Source organism: Oncorhynchus keta, chromosome 20 (genome assembly GCF_023373465.1).
Source record: "Oncorhynchus keta strain PuntledgeMale-10-30-2019 chromosome 20, Oket_V2, whole genome shotgun sequence".
NCBI classification, from domain to species: Eukaryota; Metazoa; Chordata; class Actinopteri; order Salmoniformes; family Salmonidae; genus Oncorhynchus; species Oncorhynchus keta.
In genome coordinates, this window is record NC_068440.1 from 6,392,702 (window position 1) to 6,411,676 (window position 18,975).

At 45.7% G+C, this 18,975-nt stretch overlaps 1 protein-coding gene across 1 annotated transcript in view; it reads left to right on the forward strand.

Moving 5' to 3' along the window:
• LOC118398938 (ephrin type-A receptor 7-like) overlaps positions 1-18,975 on the forward strand; it is a 301,118-nt gene that overhangs the window by 46,313 nt on the left and 235,830 nt on the right. The gene's annotated exons all lie outside the window — the stretch shown is intronic.

Below are 18,975 nucleotides of genomic sequence, written 5' to 3' on the forward strand. Positions count from 1 at the left end.
AACAAATGCGGTGCAGGGGACTTTGTTTTTGTGGTAATCACCGTGCAGAAATGTTCTGTTTTTGACCTAAACCAGTTCTGTCTGGCTGTTGGAGACATTTCATCGACAACCTGTAATCATGTTTGAGGCAGGCAACATTTGTGAAGGGAAGTGGGTGAAATGATTTTATGAATAGGATGAGTCAGGCACTGCACTGTCCTCAGGTAGTCATTGTATTCAACAAGACAGCATTTGTAATATTGATGACTATAGTGAATTGCTGTGTTAAGGATGTGGCACGTGGGCAGTTCATGGCGAACTAACATATACACACACCCTTGGGCCAGTGTTAAGGCAGTGGGCGCTGTGAATGCTCTGACGCAGGACTAGAGATTCTGGCTCATTCCCACAGCCAGTGGTTCAGACGGTCTTAGCGGAGAGAGCGACTGGTGTCTGCCATCAGCTTTCGCAGCCCATCTTGTGTCTTTTTGAAAATGGGGAGAGAGACTGGGCGAGAGAGAGTGAGACACTGAGAATAAAGTGTTACTGCTTTAATGAGAAGAGTCCCTAATGGGCTGACTTGCTTGGACTTTCCTGATAGAACATACAGTATAGTATGAGTGTGTGTGTGAATGTGTGAGCTTAATACCTGTTCCAGGAAGTTATGCATTATTTGTGTGTTTTTACAGGGAGTTTTGAGTGAGTAATAGAGGATGTGAGAGAGGCTAACAGAAACCCAGAGAGAGGGGGGCAGAGAGTGATAGCATAGCGAAAGAGGGCGAGAGACAGATCGAGAGAGAGGAGAGATAGCATATTGGTAGAGAGAGCGCTCTAGCGTCATTGGGACTCTAGTGGGAGATTGGCCCTGTCATTGCCCATCAGTGGCAGCCCCAGTGGAGTACTGCTCTATTCAGTGTTAATGGCATGAATATGCATGGCCAGCACTGCCCAAGCACTCTCGCACTCCCACAGGCCATACAGCACAAGCACTATTGATCAGCCATAACGCTCCACTAAACTGAGGAATTAGGCTCAGAATCCACACACACACACACAGACAAACCCACATCATCCCATTCTAGTATTTCATTTAACACACCCAATAAGGTGTGTGTGTGGGGGGGGGGCAAAAGGTGTTTCTATGTGCGAGAGGCTTTTTTGCTTACTGTTTTTTAAAATATTTTTCGACTGTGTATTTGAGTACTTTCTCTTGTGTGTCCTGTATCTTATTTAGATTTGGGAGTAATTGTGTTTCCGTGTGTGTGTGTGTGCGCTGCTCAGTAGTATTGAGTAGAGGCCTGAGGAGGTACTGATAGGGTGTAAAGAGAGAGACCGTGTTCTGTGGAGCAGTGCAGAGCTGATGATACACTGGCTAGAGCTGCTGCACGCCCTTCTGTGATTAGGTGTGTGTGCCCGTGCGTGTAGAGAAAGAAAGACGGGGGGGTTTGTGTGTGAGAGGGAAGGGCATAATACAATACGTAGCACACACACCTTGTTTCCTTTGTCTGTGTTGTTGTGTGTAAGGGAGGAGGGATTGATGCAATGTAATGTGCTGAACAGTAAAGCTGGGCTGAATGTCAAACCAAACACTAGGCCCCTAAGCCCTTAATCAAGTGGCCACTTGCTGTTGTGTTTGATAGTGATCACTCGAGTCTGCAAGTCTATTGGCCAAAATGAGCACTGAGAAGATGTGCACTCGACGTCCCAACTGCCACTTATCAATATTCCAAAATTGGGACTAGTTTCAGGAAACTAGGCAAGCTATTTAAAGGTAAACTTTGTTTTATTTTTGATCAAAATGTGTTTTTTGGCAGAAATACCTTCTTGAACGTGGACTTTCATGTGACTTAATAACAAACGTGCATGCCATCTGTAGATACAAATAAAATTATTAAATTACGAGCCTGGTTGGTTTAGCCACAGAAAAAGTCACGAACCTTCCCGTTAGCCATGATTGGCTGAGACAATGGATGGGCTGGACATGCCGAGAGATGAGTTCGAATTGGTCTGCCATGTAGCATGCTTCTGTCTATAACATGAGCTGCTCAGTATATGTGAAGGTAATCCTTTCTAACGTGGCCTTTTTGAAAGGTATCACATAGAACTGCATAACTGTTGCTCTCCACTTACTGGGGGACTGATTTTTGAAATCAGTGGAATTAGAGTATGATAGCTCAGCAGATGGAGAAAATTCTGGGGTTTGATTTCAAACATGTAGACTGTCGAAAAGAGAGAACACAGAAAGAAGGCTGTTGTATAAAACACCTGTCTCCGGATTACATCTTCAAACTCAGAGCAACCATGGCATCCGTGACTGAGAGGGAGTAGTGTCTATCTATGTAAGATAGTCTAGCTAGCTAAATTTTCAGATATTACACGTTTTGAATTTGGTCAAAGTCGTTTTCATTTCAAGTTCGTGTACTGTTAGCTAACTAACGTTACATGTATGATCTGTGTAGTTATAGTATTTGTGTATCAGAGCCATTTGGCATTGCTAGTTATAGCCTAATGTTAGCTTGCTAACATTGAACTTGTTGGTTAGCTACCTGCAGATTCATGCAGGGTAGTAATGTTATGAATTGGGATTATGGTTCATATCTAAACAAGAGTCCACTATGCGAGTAACCATTTCAATAGAATGTTCATGAGGTCACTGCAACAACTGTTGATAGAAGTAGCTGGTAAATTCGCTCTGGTTATCTACTCTGACTTTAGACACTCTCGTCTGAGTGTCCCAGAGCGCAGAATAACTAACTGACAAATTTACGAATGCTCAACACCCGTTGAATATGGCCGGTGTCTGTAAACGATGGCAAAAAAGAGGAACTAAATTGTTGCCAGCAGCACAGTTGCAGTCAACAACGCTCTGGATAACATAAAAACAGCCTAACCAGCTCTGCCAGGGTGAGTAAAATGGTCAGAATGAGGTGTTCTCTCATTTGTCTGGAAGTAGCTAGCAAGCTGCCAACATTAGCCAGTTAATAACTTGGGTGCTTGACTACTGTTGTTAGGTCGGAACACTCCGATCAACCCTACTCCTCGGCCAGAGCATCCAGTGTGCGCTCAGAGAGCAAAACGCTCTGAATTTACGAACAGACAATATGACAACGCTCTGCGTTTACAAACACCCAGAGCGCACTCTGGCACTCCAGATTAAATTCACAAAAACACGCCGATACCGATATCCAACATTTTCCTTGCCAAACCCCCCCCCCCAGATCAATAACCGATATTTCAAATTTTAGTGGCCTTTTAAGCATTCTAGTACAGTTAAATAGTTAACATACACACATGGACTCAGCGGTCTAAGGCACAGCATCTCAGTGCAAGAGGTGTCACTACAGTCCCTGGTTCGAATCCAGACTGTATCACATCCGGCCGTGATTGGGAGTCCCATAGGTCGGTGCATAATTGGCCCAGCTTTGTCCGGGCCGTCATTTTTAAATAAGAATTTGTTCTTAACTGACTTGCCTAGTTAAATAAAGTTATTTTGTTGGCATTTACATATGTCCCCATTCCCAGTATTAACAATCAAAACCTATTTCTTTCACTTACTTGCTATGCTGTTACGTTGTTCATTTGTTCAGTCGATTCATTCTCAACCACGATTTCTATGGAACGCCAATTGGGTCTTTGACGTGTCAAATACGCTGTGTTGACCAATCAGGACTTGAAAATGACTGCACATCGCATAATAATTTAATGCGTTTATACATTTTTACACGGTGTAATCAATGTGTAATTACTATCACTCGTATTTCTTATGTCACAACGATTCATTGATACGTATGTTATGATGCTGGTAAAGTTGTCTCGTGCACCTACAGTGCTTGTCATAAAAAAAGCTAGCTAGCCATTGAATGCAAACAATGTTCTTACACAAAAACATAGCAAAGCAATATAATCTGTTTCAGTAGCTATAGTTAGCTAGTTAACTATATAGCTAGGTGTCATCTAAAATAACCCTAATTTATAAGACAGTTCTTATTTGGTTAATGGTGGTCGGACCCATCTATGTGAAGCTTTCCACAATAAGGATTATCCACAATAGTGGACTTGGAGGTTAGCCTTAAATAAAATTATGGCATAATTATACTATTTGTATTCATTTACATCACTGCCAATTACATACTTTTATCTAGAAGGAAAACGGCAAATTCCACCATTGTGCCTAATCCTGGCTAGCTTCACAACACATAAATGTGTCCGGTCAAGCCTCACTAACCAGATGAAGCTAGCTGGCTGCTAATAACGTTAGCTTTGGGCAACAGGGTTAAGTAGCTGGCTAGCTATTTATTTTCATGAACTGAAGTTCAATTTCAATAGGCGAACAACAAGTGGCAACTTACTTACAAGGATTCCTAAATCATTGCTAATAATAATGAAAACGACTGCAGTTTCTACTGGTCATTGTTTTCTGGCTGGTTGTATTAGTGCTAGCTAGATGCCAAGCTTAAGCTAGCTACTCCAGAAGTTGCGGTCGAGCAAATGATACTTCATTACCAACGCGATATTGTAAACACAATGTTCGAGGCCGTTTGCTTGTTTGCAGCCTTTTTTTTGTACAGCTTTGACAGTGCTAATATATATATTTTTTGTCACGCAAAGACCCAAACGGCGTTCCATAATATACATGTCGTGAAGTTAATAGCAGTGACGCTATTAATGTGTAACTCCGGTCGGGCAACATCTGGAAAAATAGCGCACTTGGTAGTGTGTACTGGTGCTCGACCAGTAGGCGAAAGCCAACATCACCCAAGACAGAGAACAGTTGATTGTCAAGGGCAATGAATTCCATTATCTTGGCTTTAATGGATTAAGCCTTTGCGTTGTCTCGCTGAATTTTTACTTACTCTTTCAAATTACTGCTCGACTTGTTGACTGCTCGATCCACACAGCAGACATTGTGGGCTAGGTTAGGAATGCTGTATTGCATGTGTAGCGCAAAATTTTACGTGGTATCATTACGTCATGTACCTACGTACAAACTAGACATCGGGCCGATACCGATCTTGGCATTTTTAGCTAATATCAGCCGATTCCGATATGTTCATTGATATATTGTGCATCCCTAACCCATAGTATAAACTAGTTTTAATATTTGGTTGTTTAGTACATGGCCTCACATGTGAATCCTTAAAGAGATGGGCGGGGCTAAGGATTAAGAGGGTGTGAACGATGCTGAATGGGTGTAGACGAGCTTTCCAGTAGGTTTACCAAAAAATTCAAGGGCCATTTTCTCAAAAGTGAGACTCTCATTGTTCCTCAACTTTAGTGTATGATATACTATTTCTAGCTCTGAGTCTCTACTTTAAATCATTTTAAATGTTGCTACATAAGATCAAGCCGGTTGGTCACAATTAAAAAAATTAAATATGTGCAAGTATATTGGTTGCCATAAATTTCATCAGCTGGTTTTAGCTTGTTGTAGCTAATTTCACTGACAAACACAGGGATGGATTTTTTTGCTAGCGCTAGTTAAGTATGTTGGGCACTGCACTGATAAACAGAATATAACTTGTCACTTGTTTACACTAGTTTGACAGCTTGCTGATGAAGTTGTAGACATGTTCCCAGCAGGCAGTTGGTACTTCAGCGTGTTTCCAAAGCACAAATCATAACGTTGGGTCAGCTAAATGCACAGCGCAGCAGTACTGCTGTACTGACAGAGCAGGTTGTTTGGTGCTTCACTAAAACGTGTTAATTGTGATAAAATGATACTACAGTAGCATGCTAGCTTGCTTATGGAAGGAGCATTGCATTTAGTGGCGCACTAGCTAGTTGGCTCGCTTTCATTTCGTATGAAGTGACTGGCTCAGGCTTCGCTAGCAAGGATAGGTTTTTGTGTACATGTTCAAACATTGGAAATACACCTAAACTCCTTAGCTAGATGTCCAATCGTGCTGCTAAGATCTCGAAATTAAACTTCAAAATTAATTATGGATTTCTTGATAAATTCTGACTATTTTGAGGGTGACATAAAAATGATTTGTTGTTGCTAGGTAACATGCTAAGATTAATGGGAAGAAGTTGCTGCCAAGGGCGCCGAGTCGGCATAGGAGGCCCACTCGCAAAAGAGGCTTCTGAACGGCACTCGATGACTCGACAACTAGCGTTTGCGATGACTGGTGAACGCGCATATTGAGGGATCGAATGCTCAAAGTGCCCAGTGTGTCGGTTTGAGATACAGCCCTGGTCTCCAGGGAAGGGAAGGCACCTGTCTAAGCTGTAGCCCTCCTCCCTCGACCCTCACCACGTAGTTTGTGGCGCTCTGAAACACCATCACTTATTCATATTTCACCTCAAAATGTGCGGTGCTCTGTGTGCTAGTGCGTGTGTGTGCTAGTGCGTGTGTGTGCTAGTGCGTGTGTGAGCTGGTGCGTGTGTGAGCTGGTGCGTGTGTGAGCTGGTGCGTGTGTGAGCTGGTGCGTGTGTGAGCTGGTGCGTGTGTGAGCTGGTGCGTGTGTGTGAGCTGGTGCGTGTGTGTGAGCTGGTGCGTGTGTGTGAGCTGGTGCGTGTGTGTGAGCTGGTGCGTGTGTGTGAGCTGGTGCGTGTGTGTGAGCTGGTGCGTGTGTGTGAGCTGGTGCGTGTGTGTGTGAGCTGGTGCGTGTGTGTGTGAGCTGGTGCGTGTGTGTGTGAGCTGGTGCGTGTGTGTGTGAGCTGGTGCGTGTGTGTGTGAGCTGGTGCGTGTGTGTGTGAGCTGGTGCGTGTGTGTGTGAGCTGGTGCGTGTGTGTGTGTGTGAGCTGGTGCGTGTGTGTGTGAGCTGGTGCGTGTGTGTGTGTGTGCTGGTGCGTGTGTGTGTGTGCGCTGGTGCGTGTGTGTGTGTGCGCTGGTGCGTGTGTGTGTGTGAGCTGGGGCGTGTGTGTGTGTGAGCTGGGGCGTGCGTGTGTGAGCTGGGGCGTGCGTGTGTGAGCTGGGGCGTGCGTGTGTGAGCTGGTGCGTGTGTGTGTGAGCTGGTGCGTGTGTGAGCTGGTGCGTGTGTGAGCTGGTGCGTGCGTGCGTGTGTGTGTGAGCTGGTGCGTGCGTGCGTGAGCTGGTGCGTGCTTGCGGTTTTCTTGTTTTAAGGCTAGCTGGTGTACAGTAACTGACTTCTCTATAATTACAGAGACAATGCCTGAAGCAGCTCCTCCTGTCATTATCTCTGTTTCATATACTCTGTTGTCCAGCTGGAGGCTTATCCACTTACACACTCACATTCCCTAGAGTACTCCCTCAGAGTACACACTTCATGTCTACTGTACTGCTGACTTCCTCAAACACCTCTGTCCTGGTCCTCTCTCATACTCCACCTCATGCATCCTCCCTCTTGGGTATCTCTATCTCCTCTTCCCTGTCCCATCTCTCCTAGTCCCTCTCCTATACTGTACCTCCTTCGTCCTTCCTTTCTGGTATCTCTATCTCCTCTTCCCTGTCCCATCTCTCCTAGTCCCTCTCTCATACTGTACTCCCTTCATCCTCCCTTTCTGGTATCTCTATCTCCTCTTCCCTGTCCTTCTCTCACATTCCCTCTTTCCTCTCCACTGGTCCCACTCGCTCTTCACTCTTAGCCCCACCCTCTTTACTCCTTCTCTTTTGCCTCTCTGCTGTAGGGTCTGTAAGGCAGAGGGAGACAGGGCAAGTCAGGTTAACGGGCGTACATTCTGCGAGGCCAGAGACACCGTTATTGGCTGGCACTGGAGAGTGGAAGTATGTTTTATAGCTCTGGCCCTCTGTCACTCCCTCGCCTCCTTGTCCTCGCTTTACCTCTCTCGCTCTCTTGGGCACTTTCTCTGCTCTCCATCTCCTTCACCACGTTTGTCTTGCATTTTTCCCAACCCCATCGCTCTTTCTCTCTCTGGTCTTCCCCTGGCGTGGTGCCATCCTCGCCCATCTGTTGGAAAGCGGAGGCGGGTGGAGCCCTCCCTACCTCACGCCCACTAATGTTCGCTGTCTCTCTGCGCTCAGTTTCAATAATTCACGCTCTGGCGGGAGACAAAACCCATGCGTCTTACTCAAGCATCTGATGTATTTATTTAGCCAGGCCATCGAGACGGCTTACCGCTAACGCATGCATGCGCACACGCACACACCGAGGATCTTGAAATGGCTTGGCACAGACCCTCCTTTGCCTTCCTTCACCCGGGAGGAAGAGGAGATGAAGGGAGAGAAGGAAGGGGCTAGACTCTTGGAGCACGTTGTCCTGAGAACCGTTGGTCCAACACGCCACATACAACCCTTCCACGCACCGCAGCGACAGGTGAGCTGAGGATGCCTACTGACTGACCCACAGTCACCTTAGCTGTCCTGATGCAACAATATCAGTTGGTTAAAACTGGTCTAGAATCAGATTGGATATAACTCTTAACAGCCTGTCTGTGTAATATCAATCCCGTTGTCTTAACCTGGCACTCCTGCTTCTAACTAACCACCAATAGAGAGGGGAAGTAGTGAAATGTAGGGTGTGTGATGTATCTGTGAGTGTGCTGCCAGACTACGTCTGGGTCTCTGTATTCACAGCTCTGCTAGCCTGCAGTGGGTTTTCTCTCTCAGCCCCCTTGTATAGGAAGGCTGCTCTGCCAGCTTACCCTGGCACCGCTCTGACGCCTCATTTTGTTGTCATTTGTCACCTAACCCCACCCCAAAGAAAATGGATGACATTTCCACAGACACCTGCGTCTCTCCTATGTTCACGCACACATATACTCTCACACACACACACACACACACACACACACACACACACACACACACCCACCGAGATGGACAACTCGCACACATACAAAAAGATGGCACAGATACACACATGCATATTACTCACAAACACAATGGCACACGTGCGTGCACAGACTCTGGCTTCCTCCCACACTTCCTGACTCACATTCTCAATCTGTCCTTAACTCTATCCATCTGTTTCTGTCTCTTTGTCACACGTGCGCGCACACACACACGCACACACACGATTGACACACTGAAGGGGATGTTATCCGTGACATTTCCAGCGCAGTGTGGTATATGGCGCTCCTGCCAAGCCCTAGGGTTAATGTGGGTCCACTGTCACACTGAGAGAGAGCTGGAGGGAAGGGACGGAGAGGGAGATGCTGAACACCTTAGGTGCTATACTATCAACGTGATAGGCTAGAGCAACCCTCTCTGCTCAAGTCCTTCTTCTTTCCTCTTTCTCATTCTTCTCTTTTCCTCTTCTATGTTCTCCTCCCCTCTTTCCCTCCCTCCCCTCTCTCACTTTGTTTTCCCTCTCCTGTCTTCCCCTGTTCTCTTTGCCACCACCACTCCTTTTAACCTCCCTGCCACTCTTTATCTTCCTTCCCCTGATGCCCCCTGTGTCTGGTGTTGACTCCAGTCAGCAGCCGGTCCCTGACGGTCACCTCCCTCGGGGGCTAGAGGGGCATACACAGCCAGGAGGGGGTGTTAAATGTCTCCTCCCTCCCTACAGAGTGCACACTATCAATGTCCCCTCAGAGCCCCTGGCCTCCTAGTCTAGTCTCACACACAGTCTGATTCAGCTAGCCTCGAGAGGGAATGCGGTAAGTCAAGTGTATGTGTGGTGGGGGATCTGTGTGGTGGGGTTGTGTATGCTAAAATGCACATTCTCTCTCTCCGATAGCTTTGCAGAGCATGGGGAACATCCTCACACACTCTCACATGCAAATGTCTGACACTCTTTCTTTGTTCGTCTCTGTTCACTGTTGTGGAGGCTGACACTGAATACCTGTCATTCGTTAGTGTAAATCTACTGTTGAATGAGTTATTTCCACTCATCATCCATCATATTGGACCGGGTGTGTGCCTCAGTGGAGCTGGGAATGGGTTGCTCGGCCCCTCTATGTCAGTGTTTGAACTAGTTCCTGGCTGGGTGTCGGATGGATAGATGGAGTGTTCATGAACTCCCCCAAGATCACGGAACCCCAGTGACCCTCCGAGAAATGGAGAACTACTCTAGAAGTATAGGGGGGGTTAGAGAGAACACCCTGCTCGGAGGGAAGGTCATAGTCAGCGGGGGGGGGTGTGTGTGTGTTTGTCATTTCACTTTGAAAAACATAAGGACTCCCAGATATGTAACCAGAGTAGCTTGTGCCTGTCAAACATTCACATACACTTAACAGTTGTTACCACTCTAAATCCACACGTACACGGATTCTTTTTAAATGAATTTTTAATCAAACCTTTATTTAACTAGGCAAGTCAGTTAAGAACTAATTCTTATTTACAAGGACAGCCTACGTTCAGTGGGTTAACTGCCATGCTCAGGGGCAGAATGACAGATTTTTACCTTGTCAGCTTGGGGATTCGATCTAGTAACTTTTCCGTTACTGGCCCAATGCTCTACCTGCTACCTGCCGCCCCTCATGACAGACATGACTTTAGACATTACAGTCCCAACACATATACACACTGACAGGCTTCATGCCTTCACTTAATTTACAGTCTCTCCTTCATAGGGCTGGGCAATATGGCCTAAAAATCAAATTTATGGGCGATTCACGATATATCTTGATAATTTTTTAAGCTTTAAAGGTCAATACACTGCAAGTAAAATTATACCTGGGCTAAAGATGAGCCTTCCACAACCATAAGACCCACTAATAGTTGAGTTATTTTATCCAAATAGTTTAACCTGCTTTTCTGTAATAATCACTGATCTGGCTTTCCGGTCTGTTTTATGAAAATCCATGATTTATCTTTTTACAAATTGAACCAGAACCACACACAATACACATCCACTTGCAGACATGATAGAAAATGAACACGGGTCTCATAAACAATCTCTGAAGTACAAGCCCACGTGCGAGTGAGTAGCCAGCTAATCTTTCTATTTCAAGTCTAGCCAACTTGGATCTATTTGCTTGTTAACAAGACAGAACTGTTAGGAACACACCCTCCTGTCCGCCTCCAACTGTTTGAACAGCAGCCTGTTCACTTTAAGATTTGAAATCAAGTGGTTTACCTAGATAAGAGGATGCTTATTTCTCAGAATAAGAAATAGTTGCCAGTTCCTGTTTTGTCTTTTTTTTAATGCTCATTGCACATTTCTAAAACACGGACTAGAAAACTAGCACATGAGCCTGTGGCTAAAATGCTGCTAGCGGGTGCGTGGTACCGCAATGCTGCCCACGACATAACCTGAGCATTAATTTCTCACTATCATGTTCATTCATACTTTTTTGTTTTAGTAGGGTCTGCTCTGATCTATATATTTGGAGATGAGACAATAAAAGGGTATCGTTACGAGGAAGTGCTCGTCTATTACAGTAAAATAATGTCTGAGCGTTTCGCTGTTCATATGACTGGTTCTGGAGGACCAAACCTCAAATGCAAATATCGAGTTTAAACTGCATGTTGTCAGAGAGGAAGAAGGTATCTCTCGTTGTCATTGTTGTTGTGAGTGGCAGGGGGAGGTGATTGGTCTCCTTTGCTCCTTCTGTGCAGACACAAGTCCAAAAAAAGAGAACTCTCTCAAAACGAAACAACATTAACCTTGATTCTTACGACAGACATTTGGAACATCATGCTAAAACATAGATATTTGAATTAATCGAAATAATTTGATATATCGCCCAGCCCTACCTCCCGCACTCACAGACAGAGACGCACCCACCACTGCTCATCCAGCTCTGAAACACCAGCCCCCCTCTCTCTCCGCCCGGTGTCATTATTTTCATTTGGCCGGTGTTATAGCGTGGTGTATAAATCCCTGGTGGTTTTACGAGGCAGCAGCCGGACTGACAGACAGGCCGCGGGCCGGGCTGGTAAACTGCTGAGCTGTAGCTGGTGATAAAGGTGTTGAATGCTCCCTAACACACACACCCTGGGGGATAAAACTGATCCCGGAACAGCCTTCCCTGTGGGGACTGGGTAGCCTATCCCAGCTTTAGATGCAGATGGTGAAGTCCCTTTGAGATAAAAAGCCCCAGGGTGGATTTGTGGTTTGTGGGGACCTTAGGAGTGGTTTTTAAGGACCTGGGGACGGGGTGATGTCCTCTGGAGCGGTTAGTTAGGGTCGGAAGACTGTCCCCAGGGCTGCCTAGAGGGACACAGTTCCCCTCTACATGCCACCTGTGATGGGATATGAGCCGGCTGTTGGCTCATTATAGGCCATGGTTATTGCCTCATTCATATGGGTCCAGAGTATAGATGGTTGTGTGTTTATGAATAATTCAGTTCTTGTATTTGCAATGTGATATAAAGTGGTGTGTGAGTGTGCGTATCAGGGCCAGGACAATACCAGTATCACGATACTCGTTAGTATCGTGGAAAGGAATCAAATCACGAAGCGGATATAACTTATTTCGGAAGCATGTTTCGTGACCTTAATTTCGTGACCTTAATTGTCACATGTTTCGTGACCCAACAGGTGTAGACTAACAGTGAAAGACGTATTTACGGGCCAATCCCAACAATGCAGAATACAATAAAAAAAATATATACATATTTATATATACAGTTGAAGTCGGAAGTTTATATACACCTTAGCCAAATACATTTAAACTCAGTTTTCACAATTCCTGACATTTAATCCTAGTAAAAATTCCCTGTCTTAGGTCAGTTAGGATCACCACTTTATTTTAAGAATGTGAAATGTCAGAATAATAGTAGAGAGGATTATTTATTTCAGCTTTCATTGCTTTCATCACATTCCCGGTGGGTCAGAAGTTTACATACTCAATTAGTATTTGGTAGCAATGCTTTTAAATTGTTTAACTTGGGTCAAACGTTTTTGGCAGCCTTCCACAAGCTTCCCACAATAAGTTGGGTGAATTATGGCCCATTCCTCCTGACAGAGCTGGTGTAACTGAGTCAGGTTTGTAGGCCTCCTTGCTCGCACACGCTTTTTCAGTTCTGCCCACAAATTTTCTATGGGATTGAGGTCAGGGCTTTGTGATGGCCACTCTAATACCTTGACTTTGTTGTCCTTAAGCCATTTTGCCACAACTTTGGAAGTATGCTTGGGGTCATTGTCCATTTGGAAGACACATTTGCGACCAAGCTTTAACTTCCTGACTGATGTCTTGAGATGTTGCTTCAATATATCCACATCATTTTCTTTCCTCATGATGCCATCTATTTTGTGAAGTGCACCAGTCTCTCCTGCATCAAAGCACCGTCAAACATGATGCTGCCACCCTGTGCTTCACAGTTGGGATGGTGTTCTTCGGCTTGCAAGCCTCTCCCTTTTTCCTCCAAACATAACGATGGTCATTTTGGCCAAACAGTTCTATTTTTGTTTCATCAGACCAGAGGACATTTCTCCAAAAGGTATGACCTTTGTCCCCATGTGCAGTTGCAAACCGTAGTCAGCAATTAGCCTATCAGAAGCTTCTAAAGCCATGACACCATTTTCTGGAATTTTCCGAGCTGTTTAAAGGCACAGTCAACTTAGTGTATGTAAACGTCTGACCCACTAGAATTGTGATACAATGAATTATAAGTGAAATAATCTGTCTGTAAACAATTGTTGGAAAACATACTTGTATCGTGCACAAAGTAGATGTCCTAACCGACTTACCAAAACTATGGTTTGTTAACAAGAAATTTGGAGTGGTTGAAAAACGACTCCAACATAAGTGTATGTAAACTTCTGACTTCAACCGTATGTATATATAGTAATTTGAGGAATAAAGACACAATGACCAATGATGGGGAACGAGTACTAAGTTGATATGCAGGGGTATGAGGAAATGTAGCTTCTGACAGACTAGGCAACAGGATAGATAATAAGGACCATAATGTTTTTTTTTTTTTTTTGCAGCAGTAGCAGCAGCGCGTGTGTGTGTCCAGTGTGTGGCAAAAAGCGCTAGTGCAAAAAGGGTCAATGCAGATAGTCTGGGTTGCTATGTGGTTGGCTATTTAACTATTTTGCAGCCTTATGTCTTGGGGGTAGATGCTATTCAGGAGACTTTTGGTTCCAGACTTAGCACGCCTATACGTTTGCCATGCTGTAGCTTAGAGAACAGTCTATGACTTGGGTGGCTGGAGTCTTTGACAATTTTTAGGGCCTTCCTCTGACACCGCCTGGTATAGAGGTCCTGGATGGCAGGGAGTTCGGCCCCAGTGATGTACTGGGCCATATGCACTACCCCCTGTAGCACCTTGCGGTCAGATGCAGAGCAGTTGCCATTCCAAGCAGTGATGCAGCCAGTCAAGATGCTCTCAATGTTGCAGCTGTAGAACTTTTTTAGGATCTGAGGGTCCATGCCAAACCTTTTTAGCCTCCTGAGGGGGAAAAAACAATGTTGTGCCCTCTTCAAAACTGTGTTAGTGTATGTGGACCGTGATAGATCCTTTGACATGGACACAGGGACTTGAAGCTCTCGACCTGCTCCGCACAGCCCCGTCGACGTGAATGGGGGCATGTTCAGCTCTCCATTTCCTGTAGTCCACGATTGGCTCCTAGAAACAAACATCATCATGTTGCCATCCAGAGTCGCATGTATTTATGTATTTTCCAAGCTATAGCACACAATATTTTACATACGGCAGGTTTTTAAAGGACCACAGAGTTCAGTCTGCTTCGTATTTTCATTTTTACAAAAACATTGCGACACTTGTATCGTCTCCACCATAATGTGTGTTTTATAATAGTTTCAGTCAGTGTGTGTCACAGGAGGTTGGTGGAACCTTCATTGGGGATTGCGGGTTCATAGTAAAGTCTGGAATGAGTGGAATGGTGTCAGATACTTCCACCACATGACTTCCATGGGTTTGATGCCATTCCCTCTGCTCCATTCCAGCCGTTACTATGAGCCATCCTCCCCTCAGCAGCCTCCACTGGTGTGTGTGTTTAAGTGGGAAGGGAACGGAGGGCTGCTGTGTGTATATGGGGGCACTGAAGTAGGTGTGTGTGTCTGACCGTCAGTGCAGTCACTGAATGAGTAGGTGACACGTCTGCCGTTTCAAACCCGTCTGTGTTTCGGCTACTGTCCCCCTGGGTCCTCTACACTCTGTCACATCAGAGGCCTCCGCTCATAAACACACGTCATTAATAACACACACACACACTCCTCAGTGACTGTTGTTTATACGACTGTAAAATTCAATTACACAGCAGGGGAGCTGGCCGCCCCCACATTACAGCCTTCCAGGGTGACATTTAATTTGCAGTGAATCATGGGCCGACGTTGGACCCGGCAGAGGAGCACAACACCGCTTCTCCCTCTCTCTCCTCTACGTTATCCCCCGTTCCCAAGCATAAACACTTCTCCCTCTCTCTCCTCTACGTTATCCCCCGTTCCCAAGCATAAACACTTCTCCCTCTCTCTCCTCTACGTTATCCCCCGTTCCCAAGCATAAACACTTTTCCACCGTACGTGCTTTCTTCTCGTGTCGTAATGCGATAAAATTCCCGGCGCAAGAACAGACCCGTTTACCGTCTGGTGCCGATGCGGTGGAATGTTTGGTTTACCGCCCTCACAGCTCCCAGGGTGCACCTCGGTGGTCGTTAGGTATTCACAGACCACCCTCAGCCCCACCAGTGACAATACCGGTGTAGTGTTGTGAATTAAAGTTAGGGCCCAGAGTTTTTCCCTGGCCATTTGACCTGACCAGGATATTCTAGGCCATAATTATAGCCTATACTAACTAGGGCATGAGGTTTTCCTAAGACCTGGAGTTTGTCTCGGTCAGGTTACATGCAGAGGAAAAACTCTGGGCCCTACAGTAATTAAAAGTGAATGACAGTCATCTGTTGTACATCGTTGTATTTGTCAGGACTACCCCATTTTCCTGCTCTCCTCGTCACAAAGGCAAACATGTACAGGACAAGGACACTCCAGCTCTGTTAAACAAGGAAAATGCCCCATCAAATATGAAAACGCATAGCTTTTCTGAGCCAGCAGCAACACTTGCCAGATCACACTGCAGCAGAATCACCAGCCACTGAAAGCGTCACACGACGCCAAGGGAAGAAACGAGGCAGTTTCCCCACAAAGCGAGCAGCACAGCTTATACGTCAAAAAGGGATCGATTTCGGGGACTCCCCACTACAAAAATGTCTCCCCTGGGAGTTGTGTGTTTTGATTGTATGCTTCGGTAATGTGCGCCTGCGGCGTGCTTCTGCAGTGTCTCCCCTAAGGAGACTATTTTTGTAGTTGCAGGGACTGTTAAAGGTTTTAGTCGTGGAACAGGCACTCTGGAAATGTTGAAATAATTTGAAAGACAAAAATGGACTCAAATTAGGACACATGCTCTGCACTGTACTTAGAGTACACACCAATAGGCCCGAATAAACCAAGTGAAAGATTAGCCGTACGTTTCTATAAATACACAAAGATCAATCCGTTTGCCATTTTTGTGTGTGTTTCCATGGTGTTTTCTGGCTGCTCGTTTTTAGTTGTTAGGCTGCTCATTTAAAATTCTTCAGAGTGTGTAGGAGTGTTGTCCAGGCCTAGGGCTGTGTGTTTTGATTGTATGGGTCCGTAATGTGCGCACGAGGTGTGTTTCTGCAGTGTGTCTTATCAACAGTATGTTTAGTGACCTGTACTGTTGTCAGCCAGTGTCGTGATGAACTGACCCTTGATCCGAACCTACCATTGGATAAGGGCACTATCTCCCTCCTAGGAGAACAAACCATCCACCTCTCTCCTTTAAATTACTTTCATTCTCACAATGATGCCTGGCAATCTTCCTCCTATTTACTTTACCAGTGCTTCAGATTGCCCGGCCCAGATAGGACCGTTTCAATCTGCCTCTACACGCTATCTTGACTGTGTGAGGGGGATGATGTGGGGCGATGGTCAATTCTAGTAAGACATTGAACCGTGGCGCACACAAATCCCCCCCCTCCCCCCCCTCTGCCGTTGCCTGTTTTATGTTTACATAAAACTGTCCAATATCCCCTCTAACACTCCCATGTGACAGAAACGGGTCAGAGCGGTGAAATAAATTCGTGGTGGCAACCATTCAGCTGCCCGCCTTCTGGAGTAATGCATTCTGCGTCACCTCAGACAAGAGTTGCTCAGAGACCAAACGGTAAATTCTCGCCGCCCGTCCCAGAATGCATTACACCAGGAGGCGGTTCAACCGCTGACCTTCAGGTGTCACCATTTACATAATATCAGACGATGATGTGTGTGTGTGTGTGTGTGTGTGTGTGTGTGTGTGTGAGTGACGACTCTGCAACCCACCAACTCCAAAATCATTTTTTTTTTATTCTTGAAGAGACTGTAATGCAGTGATCTCTGAGATACATACACACCCAGGCAAACACACACTACATACGCACGCACGCACACACACAGCCAGGCAAACACACACACACACCCAGGCGAACACACACTACATACGCACGCACACACACAGCCAGGCAAACACACACACACACACACCAGGCAAACACACACTACATACGCACGCACGCACACACACAGCCAGGCAAACACACACACACACACACACACACACACAGGCAAAGACACACACCCAGGCAAACACACACACACACACATGCGCACACAGAAACTGTATGACAGCGGAGAGATGTCTCGCCCCCCTCTCTCTGGCACACACATGGCCTCTGAGTTTGGGGATGAGTGTGTGGGTACTAGAGGTCGACCCATTTAATCGGAATGGCCAATTTTTAATTTGGGTCGATTTCAAGATTTCATAACAATCGTTAATTGGCTTTTTTTTGGTCCTCCAATAATCTGTATCGGCATTGAACAATCTTTATCGGTCGACCTGTAGTGGGCAGCCCATGAGGAAGGTGATCTTTATTTAAATCCACTGGTCTGTGTGTCTGCCTCAATCTCTTCCATCAGAAAGAAGGGGTTTCTCTCTTCCCTCAGCACTGATGTGATTTAGACCGGAGGGACGGACCTTCCTCTTACTGCTGCACGTGATGTGGAACAGAATAATAATATGCAGGATGTGAGGCAGACACACAGACCAGGTTTATGTCAAGACCAGGTTTATGTCTATGTAACTAATGCAGGATGTGAGGCAGACACACAGACCAGGTTTATGTCAGACCAGGTTTGTCTATGTAACTAATGCAGGATGTGAGGCAGACACACAGACCAGGTTTATGTCAGACCAGGTTTGTCTATGTAACTAATGCAGGATGTGAGGCAGACACACAGACCAGGTTTATGTCAGACCAGGTTTGTCTATGTAACTAATGCAGGATGTGAGGCAGACACACAGACCAGGTTTATGTCAGACCAGGTTTGTCTATGTAACTAATGCAGGATGTGAGGCAGACACACAGACCAGGTTTATGTCAGACCAGGTTTATGTCTATGTAACTAATGCAGGATGTGAGGCAGACACACAGACCAGGTTTATGTCAGACCAGGTTTGTCTATGTAACTAATGCAGGATGTGAGGCAGACACATGGACCAGGTTTATGTCTGTCTAACTAATGCACTTATTTGGTTACGTGAGCCTGATTGAATTTGATGTCTGAGTGTTTATTTTACCTTTTATTTATTAACTAGGCAAGTCAGTTAAGAACAAATTCTTATTTTCAATGACAGCCTAGGAACAGTGGGTTAACTGCCTTGTTCAGGGGCAGAACGACATATTTTGTACCTTGTCAGCTCGGCGATTCGATCTTGCAATCTTTCGGTTACCAGTCCAACGCTCTAACCACTAGGCTACCCACCGCCCCTGTCTGAGTGTATGAATGCATGGCTGTTTGTATACTGTTTAATGTCATCACTCTCTCTCCCGTTGGTTGTGAAGTCTGTCAGGAGCATGCTGGGTGACTCTGCACTTTTTAAAGGTTGACTTGCACTCTGTGCGACACACAGAGAGCATGTAGCACTGTCTGAACACACACACACACACACACACACACACAACAGGGATAAAAACTATTATTGCTGATACCACCCATTGTTGCTCTTTCCGACAGTTCCGCCTCTCTTTACTTTCCTCCGCTCTTTTCCACCCTTCAGCCGTTCTTCTTCTCAAAGTCAACCCCCCCCCCCCTCACCCCTGTCTGAGGGATTGGATCGATCCATCCTCAGCCACATTGTCCTTTGACCGCTGGGCTAAACCA